The 10,981-nt window shown below is 46.7% G+C and overlaps 1 long non-coding RNA gene across 1 annotated transcript; it reads right to left on the reverse strand.

Annotated features, from left to right (window-relative positions):
- Positions 1-1,421: 1,421 nt before the first annotated feature.
- Positions 1,422-7,127, reverse strand: LOC132250246 (uncharacterized). Its single transcript, XR_009461904.1, has 2 exons — positions 6,798-7,127; positions 1,422-1,966 (listed from the first exon to the last, which is right to left on the reverse strand). It is a non-coding gene; the product is annotated as an uncharacterized LOC132250246 (long non-coding RNA).
- Between the last annotated feature and the right edge of the window lie 3,854 nt (positions 7,128-10,981).

Below are 10,981 nucleotides of genomic sequence, written 5' to 3' on the forward strand. Positions count from 1 at the left end.
AAACACGCCCAATACGGAAGGGGGAAAATAATCCTAAATAACAAATTTTGAAAGCGCTTGGAAGTGGCATTTCTTTAACCTTGCCCACCTTAATGTTGCCCTGGGGGGTCAGGCCAACTCTTAGGATCTCAATATTGCGCTGTTAGGAGGGTGTGACAATTGCACATATACAACACACACACACAAATCAATTAGGTGCATACACACACAACACACACACACTACCAGCTCAGGCACATACACATTCAAACCAGCCTAGGCACATGCACACTTATCACTAATTCAAGCACATACACTATACACCCCAAAAGTTAGACACAGATCACTAATTTGTATATCATGCACACAATGCCATTATATATGTGTGTGTATGTATGTGTACACACACACACACACACTAGCAACTCAGATACACACACGTTCAAAATAACCAGCCTTAGTTCATGAACATCTATCACCAGTTTAAGCCCAGACACGCTACACACATCACATTTAGACAGAATCAGTTACCAGCTACCAACACCTGTACATCCAATACACATATGTGGATTACTAAATCATATACCACACACACACACACAATTATATTTATATATGTGTATTCACTAATTCACACACATACCACCCACCTACACATACACACAGGTGAGTTTTTAAGTTGGGTGTTGTGATGTGTATGTATGCATGTGCTTGGTGTACTTGGGAGACCTGGGGAAAGGTTAAGATAAGAAAGTAGAAGTGTAGAAAGTTAAAGTTACTGGAAATGAAAGTCACTGGGACTGGGATTAGAACCATAGACTAGAGGGGCCTGGACTGAAGAACTGAGGCTGGGGGTTAGGTTAATTGATCTTAATTAAAAGACAAGGCCCAAAGCCTGCAGAACAGGGAAGCATGCTGGCACAGAGGCTAGGACTGGAGCCAGAGCTACGGGGGAGGTGAAAAGGTAGGTGCTGGAGAGGGAAAGTGGGACTAAGGGAAAGTGTGGGTGTTAAAGGGGGGCTCTGGGTGTGGGGGAGCCAGAGAATGGCTCCGGGGCAGCTAGAGAAGTTGTAGAGTGCAGCAGTAGGTGCTGGGAGCTGAAGAAAGGCTTCAGCTGCTAGAGAAAAAACCGCAGGAGCTGGGAAGCTGCAGGGGGGTGGAGCCTGAAAACAGAGAGAGAGACAGCAGAAAATCACAGAAAAAGGAGCAGGAGAGACTGAGAGGCAGCAGGGGCAGCGGGAAAGCAGAGAAAGGCAGTAGAAAGTCACAGGGAAAAGGCAGTAGGAATTGAGAGGAGATCGGGAAACTAGTGGAGAGGGGTGAGGGCTGGAATTGAGAGAGAGATGGAAGAGAGAGAGAGAGAGAGAGAGAGAGAGAGAGAGAGAATGAAGCTGGAATTTAAGATAAGGAAGGGATTGGGATTCAGTAAAACATGACCCAACTTGGGGTTGCAAATGACAATGGTTTTATTGAACAGGGTAGATGGTGACACAATGCCAAATTGGTTCCCTTGCACCCACCCACCCAATGGCAGCAGGGGTTAAAGAGGCTTAGTGCAGGGGCTGAAGTCCACTGAAATCCAGGAGGAGAGAGACAGAGAGAGTCCAAATTGTAGGAGGTGGTGTGCAGGTAATATCTACCTATCCAGGCTGAAAGGGGTCCTTGTCCAGTAGGTGGTGTCCAGAGGCGGGTCGCCGGCAGGGCCTCTGGGTGGATGGGCGGTGTGGCATGGTGCTGGTCCAGATGGAAATGGCGTTCCCACTGGATCTGTCTTCACTACCCCTTTTTATAGGGGCAGACCTTGTGTGATCCTAATGACAGGAGGCATGCCCAGGCAAGGGTCAGCCCCTGGCATACTGAGCATGTGTGCTCCATGCAGGGATGTGCAGTTTCTGGTGTCTGTAATGATGAGAGTTGCTGGTTTTGCAGGGTCCTTTGTCTTTCAAATGCTGGTCTTGTCTCTGTTCCTGGGTGAGGTCTGTGGTTCCTGGGTGAATCAATGCAAGGTGATGGCCCAGCCATTACAGGCCATTTAGTAGAGGCCTGGTATCATTGTATTTCAATCATTTTCAATCACACTCATTCATTGGGGAACCAATTTACATGGGAGGGGCATGTGACTCATACAGTTGCAACATGGGATGCCCAGGCAGAGGACAGAAGATGGAGGCTTGACATATAAAATGGAAACTTGACATGACTTTGGTTTACTTACAAACACAGGCCTAAACCATACACTATCCATATGAAACAATAAAAATCAGTATGAAAATGTTAATAATACAATATACAACAGTAAAAATCACTACAAATCTAATAATAATACAACAGTGGATATCCAAAACAAAAAAACTTGCTACCAAAATAAAAATGTTTAAAGCTTATCCTACATCTTGGCTTACTTATACTTATCTATAGGGAAAAGAGAGGGAGAGAAAAAAAGTCAGAAATGATTGGGGAAGGGGAGGGAATGCATTTTAAAATAAACACATAAATAAATAAAAGAGAAACTGGGTGTTTTGCTACATCAGTGTTCAGTGGGAACCCAGGAGACCTGAGGCTTCCCTTGCAGATTACCTCAATTGGCCACTAAAACCTTTGCTTTAGAAGCAGGTATAAGCCCTGACAACTACAAACCAGAAGTAGAAGCAAGAATATAATGATGGAGGATTCCACTGAGCCAAATCAACATATCTTAGACCAGGGGTGGCCAACCTGGCCATGTCCAGATGAGCAAGGCCGTGTGGTATGTGGAACCACATACACATCTGCAGCGCCACATACCGCATGTTTGGCTGTTCTCCACACTGGATATCCAGGGGTCAAAAAAACCTGTGCAAAAAAGTGGAGTGGCACACATGGGGGCAGCATGCACTGCTCAAAACTGGAGGTGCGCTGCTGCTAGTCTTCCCCGGGAACCAAACATCCATGCTCGTCTATGTGTGCGCCCTGTGGCATAAGTACCACAAGTGGCATGGGCAGCCTCTGTATGTGGCAGATTATGGAGGGGATAGGCAGCACAGCAGCAGATAGGGCAGGAAACTGAAGGCAGAGCAAGGGATCAGGCAGAGAGCAATAGGGCAGGGACCAGAAAGAAAAACTGCAGAGTGGGCAAAGGAAAAGGATCAGAGTGACACTCGAGGATGCAGAGCTATTTTTTAGCACACCTACCAAAAAGGTTGGCTTCCACTGCCTTAGACCAACATGTCCATTGTGATTAGTGGAACCAATGTTTCAGTTAGTGGAACTAAGTCTATGTCAGATGTCAGTCCTCAGTGGCTAAGTACAGACAGTCAAAAAAAGCCTGAGGTTGAATTGATTCAGGCTTTGCAGGTTAGTCTAAACTGCGTAGATTGAACTAATAAGCAAGTAAACAGACATTTACTTTTAATTCCAAAAATACAGCCATGTGCATATAGTGGCCCAGGCCAGAAGCTGCAAGGGGGGGGGGGGGTGTTGCTAGAGCCTCCCTTGCTCGGCTAGGGCAAACAACCTGGGACTAGACTAGCTCATCCACCCCAGGGCGGGGGGAAGTATAAAGCTTCCTGGGACACTGGGGGACTGTCTGTTAACTAGAATATGGAGAGAATCTGGCACATAAGTTCAATAAACTTATTTAACCTAAATCAGTTAAGTCTGATACCACATCCATCCAGGTTTACCTTAAACCAGTTTTGGCCATTTTGAAACCAGTTTATGTGCACTGAACTTCTGTTGTGTTACACATTTGAACTGGCTTTCGATCACTGATACCCATTTATGCGTAATTTCTGTCCCTATCAGGTGGCTATAAGTGGTATTCAGTCTAAAATTCTCTGTAGACTAGAGTATCTTACAAATAGAACTATTTCTAACTTTACTAGGATTAAGAGGTGCACTTAGCATACAGTTAAAATAGTAGTAGAGTCAAGTACCACCCCCCTCACCTTCCTTGTCCAAGAGTTTTTAAACCTTAAGAAATGTTATTGCCCTGGTAACAACAGCAGCAGGACCTCTGAGGTATAACCAAGTTGACTTCATACAGTATTTCACAACAGGTCACAGAGTGGGTGAACAGTTGCAGCCTGTGGTTAGGGCCTGGGTTCGTCTTGCTACACCCAATTTCCCTTAAGAAGCATTCTTGATATGAAATTTCCTTATGAGAGTAACAAGCAACAGTAAAGATTTCCTGATAGCACTTGGGCTGTTCCTCCAGGTCATGCAACAGCATTCCATCATCTATAGAACTCAGTTATTCACTTCTGTGACTGATACTCTCTGAATGCCTGCTGGCCTAGATTAGCATTCCCCTTGGTGGGCTCTGTTCTTAACAGAGATCCCCTCTCAAAATGCCTCTCAGGAGCTGGAGATAAAAGAAGTGTTGAGTTGTAACCTGGGCTTAACTGCTCAGATTTCACTTACCTTGCAGGTTGCCTAGACTATAAATATAGTTTTTCAAGGGAGGAAAAAATGCAGAACAGGCAAGACCAGAATTGTTTACCACAAAGTTGTCTTTTATTCCAGGATTCTGTTTAAGACTTCCTTTAAACATCAGGGCTCAAATCCAGCTCCACCTTCAGACAGCAGCAATATGGACTACTCGTGCAGATTTATTACCTACTTCTCTGCGGAAGATATAAAACTCTATAAATTGGTATGTAATTATGCCCATTGGTTAGGACATATTCTCACAGATGACCTTGTTTCTACCCCACCCTACACCAGAGGAACTTTGAACCTGTAACTCTGAATTCCCAGCAAAATGCTCTAACCACAAGATCACAGACTAGGCATAGCTATGATTATACACCTTCTGTTGAAGCTGATCTGTGGGACAGCTAAGAGGAAGAGATGTGGAACCAGGAGAGTTGACAAAAGGAAGATGTGCTCCGTGACACAATGTGTTGGGCTCTGCCCTGGGAGGGTGCCCTACGTCCTAGCCCCTGTTCCTCCCTACAGTGGTACTCCTTCCTTTCCTTGCATTTAGTAGTCATTAGCTAAAAATGAAGAGACTGCACTGGAATGTTTTCTGCTCCATTAGGGAGTAAAGGCAGGGACCAGAATCCAGGGCAGTATTCCTGTCACTGAGCCACATACCTTCTAGCTCATTTATTACCTCCTAGCCTCACACATCTTTCCCTCTTGGCTGCCCAGTGGTCCAACTTCATGAGGAGGGAGCTTTGGGCAGTGCCAAGGTCTGGTGGTTAGAGCACTTTGCTGGGAAGTAGGAGATGCAAATTTAAACCCCTTCTGGGTGAGCGGTGGCCTAGAACATAGGTCTCCCACTCTCCAGGCAAATGCTTCAACCCCTAGGCTATTGGGCTAAAATAAGAGAGAGCTCTCCTCCTCTACCACCTGTTTGTGGTTCTCCTGCAGCTAATACTGTGTGGACCTGCATGAAATTGCATACCTTCACACAGGATTGTAAGAGAGCGTATATAAATGGTTGGAGCAGATCCCTTCAGAGCATGCTGAGAAGGGCAAGATGAGGTGTGTGGGAGGTAGGGCAGGAATAGGGTCTAAAATCCACATAGGTGGCCTGAAACCCCACTTACACTACTCATTTTAGCTTCCTATTTACCCACCTGAAAAGAAACTGGATTTAGTTCCTTCCCAGTAGTGCAAGGGAAAAATTATCTTGGAAACTCCTACTCCCATATCCTCAAGATATTTCTTTTTGCTGATGTCACTTCCTAAAATAATTTAATTTATATAGCACCACAGAATATATTCACTGCAAAGGGCTGCATCTGGAATGTGCTCTCTTGTCACAGCCCTTCCAGGGCTAACCCTGAATGCTTCTCTGGGAAGCAGGACAGTCCTACCTGCCTAGAGTCCCTCTTTCTGGAAGAAGCATAGGGGATCAGACCAGGAAGGGCTGCAGGAGGAACATGGGGTCCAGCTGTAGTTGCTGCTGGATCTGCCTCCGCATGGGGCAGGCTGGGCAGTTCAACCTGGCTGCAGAAAACCCCTGGAAGGGGTTCACAGCAGCCCAGTTGAGAACCACTGTACTAAGTAGGTAGTATGAAGTAGGTCCACACATACTCAGAAATACTGTTGGAGCATCTAAGGCCCTACTGCTTGCCTGAGCTCTGAAGCAAGCCCAGACACAATAAGAAGAGCAGCACCTAAATCCCCAGGACCCAAACCAGCGCTCCAAGCACGCTCAGGGCCAGGAAAGGAGCAAGCAAGAGGAAGGGTGAAGGCACTCAGCTCTGAGCACAGTCCTAGTTTTATCTATCAGCTGCCTATGCAACATACACGAACCCGGGGTTGCTAACCCGGGGTCTGGACAAGTGTGATAAACAGTGTTCTGACAGAAAAGGACGGGCCTGGCGCAGGTCAGGGCTGGCAGACAAAGGGACATGACAGCCTGCAAGGAATTCGGGAGGCCGGCAGCCATTCAGCGGTCCAGAGCTCAGCAGCGGGCTGCACCAGGCAGGGAGGATCAGGGGCTTGACCCCACTCTCTCTGCCTGGCTTCTCCCAGCTCATTTGCACCTGGTCCGAGGGTGCGACTCCCTCCCTGCAAGGACCCAGCACAGCATTTAAAGCAGCATGGTGCCAAGCAGCTTCCAGCTCAGGAGCAAAGTGACCCTGTCTTGCAGCCCTGTGGGCCGAAGGACACAGGCAGACAAGGCTCTTTGGAGAAATCCACTCTCTTTTATTAGACCAGCTCAAACAGCTGGAAAAATTCTGGCTTCCGGCTGCCTTCCCGCTCCGTCCAGCGAGGGCACACACCATCGGCAGGCGCGTCCTCTGCCTGATGGAGGGCGTTTGTGCCCAACAGCTTGCGAAGAACTTTTATTGAGTTGGTCTAAGAAAAGATATCAGACTTACCGGTATTTCTAATGCCTCCCTAGAGCGAGCGATGGAGGGAGGGAGGGAGGGAGGGCGCTGTTTAAAGGGCGCCCGCCCCCTCCCCAGGTCGGGCTGTGCCACAGGCAACCCCTGCCCCTCACGTGACTGGGGGTCGGGCACCACCGCGGCTCTCAGTCACGTGCTGGAGGCGGGGCTGGGTGCGGCGCGCGGGAGGCAATGATGTTCGTGGGGGGCGCGGCCACGTGACGGCCCTGTTTTAACGGCTCCCGCAGGCAAAGCGGTTGGGTAGGAACTGCGTCACCGCCACCTTCTGATGCGCGCGCAACACTGCAGGAGCGGGGAGCTTAGTTTCTGTTCTTGGGCCCTGTCCGTCCCGGGTGCGCCGCATTGGGAGGCGCTGATTGGTGGGTGTTGGAGTGACGCCGTGAGGCGATGAAAGAGGCGCTGACTCGCCCGCCCCTCTGCTCCGCTTGTGGCTGGGGAAGGGCTGCCTCCCCCCGCCCCGCGCTTTGCGCGGCCTTGGAGGCGCAGCAGGAATGAGCCTCCTTCCTCCCGTAGGCAACGAGGGCTGGAAGGGACTTCAACAGGTCCCATCTAGCCCAACCCCCTGCTCGGAGCAGGACCAGCCCCAACTAAATCGTCCCAGCCACAGCTTGGTCCAGCCGTTTCCCCGCCCCCGGGGGTAGAGCGCACCCCTCTCTGGGTAACCTGTCCCAGGACTTCGATGCCTTGAGAGAGCATTTCTTAACATCCAACCTAAATTTCCCTTGCAAGGGCTGCATGCTTTTGCATGACCCATGTGAGAAGCGGTGCTTCCCTGCAAGGCGTGGTCCCCGATCTTGGCAAACGCTGGTTGGATGTGTGGGTGGGCGGGGGTTGATCAGATTGGGAACAAATAGCTGGAGATGATGGGTGTCAGAACAAAGCAGTGACTCAAGAAGTGATGGATCGGTCAGTTGTATGGCAATGAGATACCCATGTACCCATTAGAGGGCTTGATCTGTGATGCAACCAGGTGAAAAAGAAGATTCAGCTGCCAGCTGACCCGGTGTGACACTCCTTGTGGTGGAAACGAGGGGGATTCACGGAGGAGATGGCTGCATCGCAGTCGGAGCGGCAGCTACAGCTGTATAGACCAGGGGTCAGGCCCTCTCAGAGGTGGAGAGAGGCCCGGGCCACTTCCATTTTTTTGAGGCTCAAAATACAATGCAATAATTTGTAATAAATGTTCCTTTTTATTTAACAAGTGCTTTTCTAGCTTTTTTCTTGTTCTTTCAATCCTGTCAGTGTATCTCTGTGTCTGTATGTATAACCTCATTTGGAGATAACGTCAAAAGTCTAAATTTGAGGCCCTCCATGAATGAGAGGCCCGGGCCAAATGGCCCTCCTGCCCCCCCCCACTCCTCCCCCCCCCCCCCCCCCCCCCCCCCAGTGATAGGCCCTGCCAGGGGTCAGCAAGTTTTTTGGGCAGAGGATAAAAACACCCACTGCCTCAACTTGTAAGATGTTGGTGTGATGGGGGATGGCAGGGGAGCTGCAAGGGGGGACAGCACAGCCCTAGCTCGGTCCCTGCCATCCACACTGAGGTGCGCGTGCTGAGCAAAATGCTTCTCTTACCATACTAGCATTTGTGCAGGGGGTGCCTACCCTGCTATAGGCCAGTGATTCTCAACCAGTGTGTCCTGAGATCGCTTCAGGGGTGCAATGGCAGCTAATTTGTGGTCTTTCTGAGTTCTTTACAACAGATGAATGACTGTAATTTTTCTGTAGTGAAAAAATGAGTGAAAACTAAGAGCTGGCATATTTGAGGAGTGCCTTGAGTGGCTGAGAACCACTGGTACAGGCATAGCTGAGCTAGCTTTAAATTAGTTTGTTTGCATGGCTACTGCTGGCTGGAGGTGCCATTCATGCTGAGCTCTGTGCTGCTGCAGCTACTGTGTTAGCAGAACCCATGCTGGTGAATTTGTCTAAGTGGTGTATACCCTGCCTTCTACACAAACTGGCCGCAGCTTGGACTGAAATACAGATATATTCTAATGCTCCTCAAATGTCCTTTCTGTGAAAACTTTTTTCTACTGGAGTGGGCAAAGCCCTCTCAGATGTGAGAGAGAAATCTGGAGCCATTAAACACATCTTGTACTGAAACTGGCAAAATAATGGAGCATTATTGCACAATTTAAAATGCTACTTGCCTTTGATTAATAAGGTGAAAGGTTTTGATCTTTAAGGGTCCCAAGTGGTCAGAGAGAGTTGTTCTAATCCATCCATCCATCTCTCTCTTTCTCTCTCTCTTCCTTTAGACTTAGTGTCACACCAAGTCAGATGGCAGCTGAAAAATTCTTTTCCACCCTGTTATATCACTGATCAACACCTTTCGTGGATATCTTGTTTTCATATAGTTGACCTATCTGGTGCTTCTTTGGTCATCATTTTGTTCTAACACCTGTTGTTTCCAACAATTTGTTAGCAATCTGATCATCCTCAGCCCACCCAAACATCCAACCGGTAATTGCCAGAATATTTGCCAATACGTGGTAGCTGTAAATTGTTCTTTCTTCCTCATTTTTCCCATCTATCATATCCTTTCCAGCCGTTTAGCCATCTTAGCATGCACATTTCAGTGCTATATCATCCTCTTTTTTTTTTTCATGGGTTATGCAACCTCCAGAGCCACAAATTAGCGTAAGTCTTATTACTATTCTAAATATCTGGTGTTTCCACTTAGATAGCATTATTTTATCCTCTGCCACACCTGCTCATTCCTTCCTTCTCTTCTATCTATTGCTTTTTCTTTTTCTCAACTTATCTAATTATATCTGTTTATTCCTAATGGAATTCAGATGCTTAAAGTAAAAAGGTGCTACCAGTTTCTATGCATATGTGTCTGTTTTATCTTCTTTTGCTTTTCTGTAGTTCTGTCTTTTTTGTATTTAAGACCTGTGCCCTCGTGCACTCTGTCATGTTATAAAATTTTCTTATGCTAATAAGGCCATTGTGCCTATGATTGTCTACCAATGTCATATTCCACTGTGGGAGTCTTCTAACTTCTCTGATGAAATCTGCCCCTGTAAAAAAGAGAAACAGACTGAGAACAGACCTGTGCCAACTTTCATTTCAAAAGTATCTGTTATCGACACTTGTTCTGACTCAGGAGATTTGATGATATACATCTTTTATTAGTCTGAACATGCTGTTCCAGTGCTGCTTTTTTCCTTACGTTTCATTACTCTGGTTTTCCTCAGGTTCTATACCTTTGTGTTGTACCCTCTCAGGTTTGGGGTGGGGGAGGTTTCCCTGTAGATCCACAAAAGATCATATATAGTGGCAAATTCTCTTGGTAAAATTTTGAGGATGAATACAGGATCTGTTATGTTCTTTTCTCTTCTGACACTGAACTGGCATCCACTGAGCTCTGTGGTGCCTGTGAATTGAGCATTAACAACTTTTCCATATGCTTTCAAAGAATAGCCCAGTAACTTTAGTATTTATCACCCTCCTTTTTAAAAATGGTGGTACTGCACTTGTTGGCATTTAGCTAGAACCTTTTCCTGGGTTAAATGAAGTAGCCACAGTTCACCTTCATCTAATGTTGCAAAAGCTTCCAGTGCACCTAGACCTGTTCACTTTCCCAGTTTTCAGTTTACTGAGCCTTATCTTGATTTCAACTGTACTAACTGCTCATTTTCATTTACAGTGTTAATGAGCATGATAGGTTCTCTGGAAGAACCCTTTCATCTCAAAGAATGACGTCTTGTATTCGAAAGCTTGCTTAACTCTAGTCCAACTGTACAGTTGGTCCAACAAAAGATATCGCCCAAAGAAATCCTTCTCTCTCATAAATAATTCCTGAACCCTCATGGCGTCAATACCACTCTAACACTACCATAGTTTCTCTGGGAAATTCTTCATTCAATTCTAAATTCCTCTGTGTAAATTTAAAATATATTTTCTATGAACATTTGACCCATATGTAAAGCTGTATTCAGAAAAGGAAGACTAAAAGGCCTTAGCAAATGTCTACAAAATTCAAATATAAATGGAAGCAGAACTAAAGTGGAACCATTCTAACATTCAAATGAATAATAAAATATTTCATTCTATAAACACAGTGAACTAAGACAAGGGTAGGCAACCTCTTATGGCTATAGGTTGGAATGACCTACCCTAGGTTAAAAGTGAGCAGATGGTAGTACGCTGCTGTT

This window comes from Alligator mississippiensis, chromosome 4, assembly GCF_030867095.1.
Source record: "Alligator mississippiensis isolate rAllMis1 chromosome 4, rAllMis1, whole genome shotgun sequence".
NCBI classification, from domain to species: Eukaryota; Metazoa; Chordata; order Crocodylia; family Alligatoridae; genus Alligator; species Alligator mississippiensis.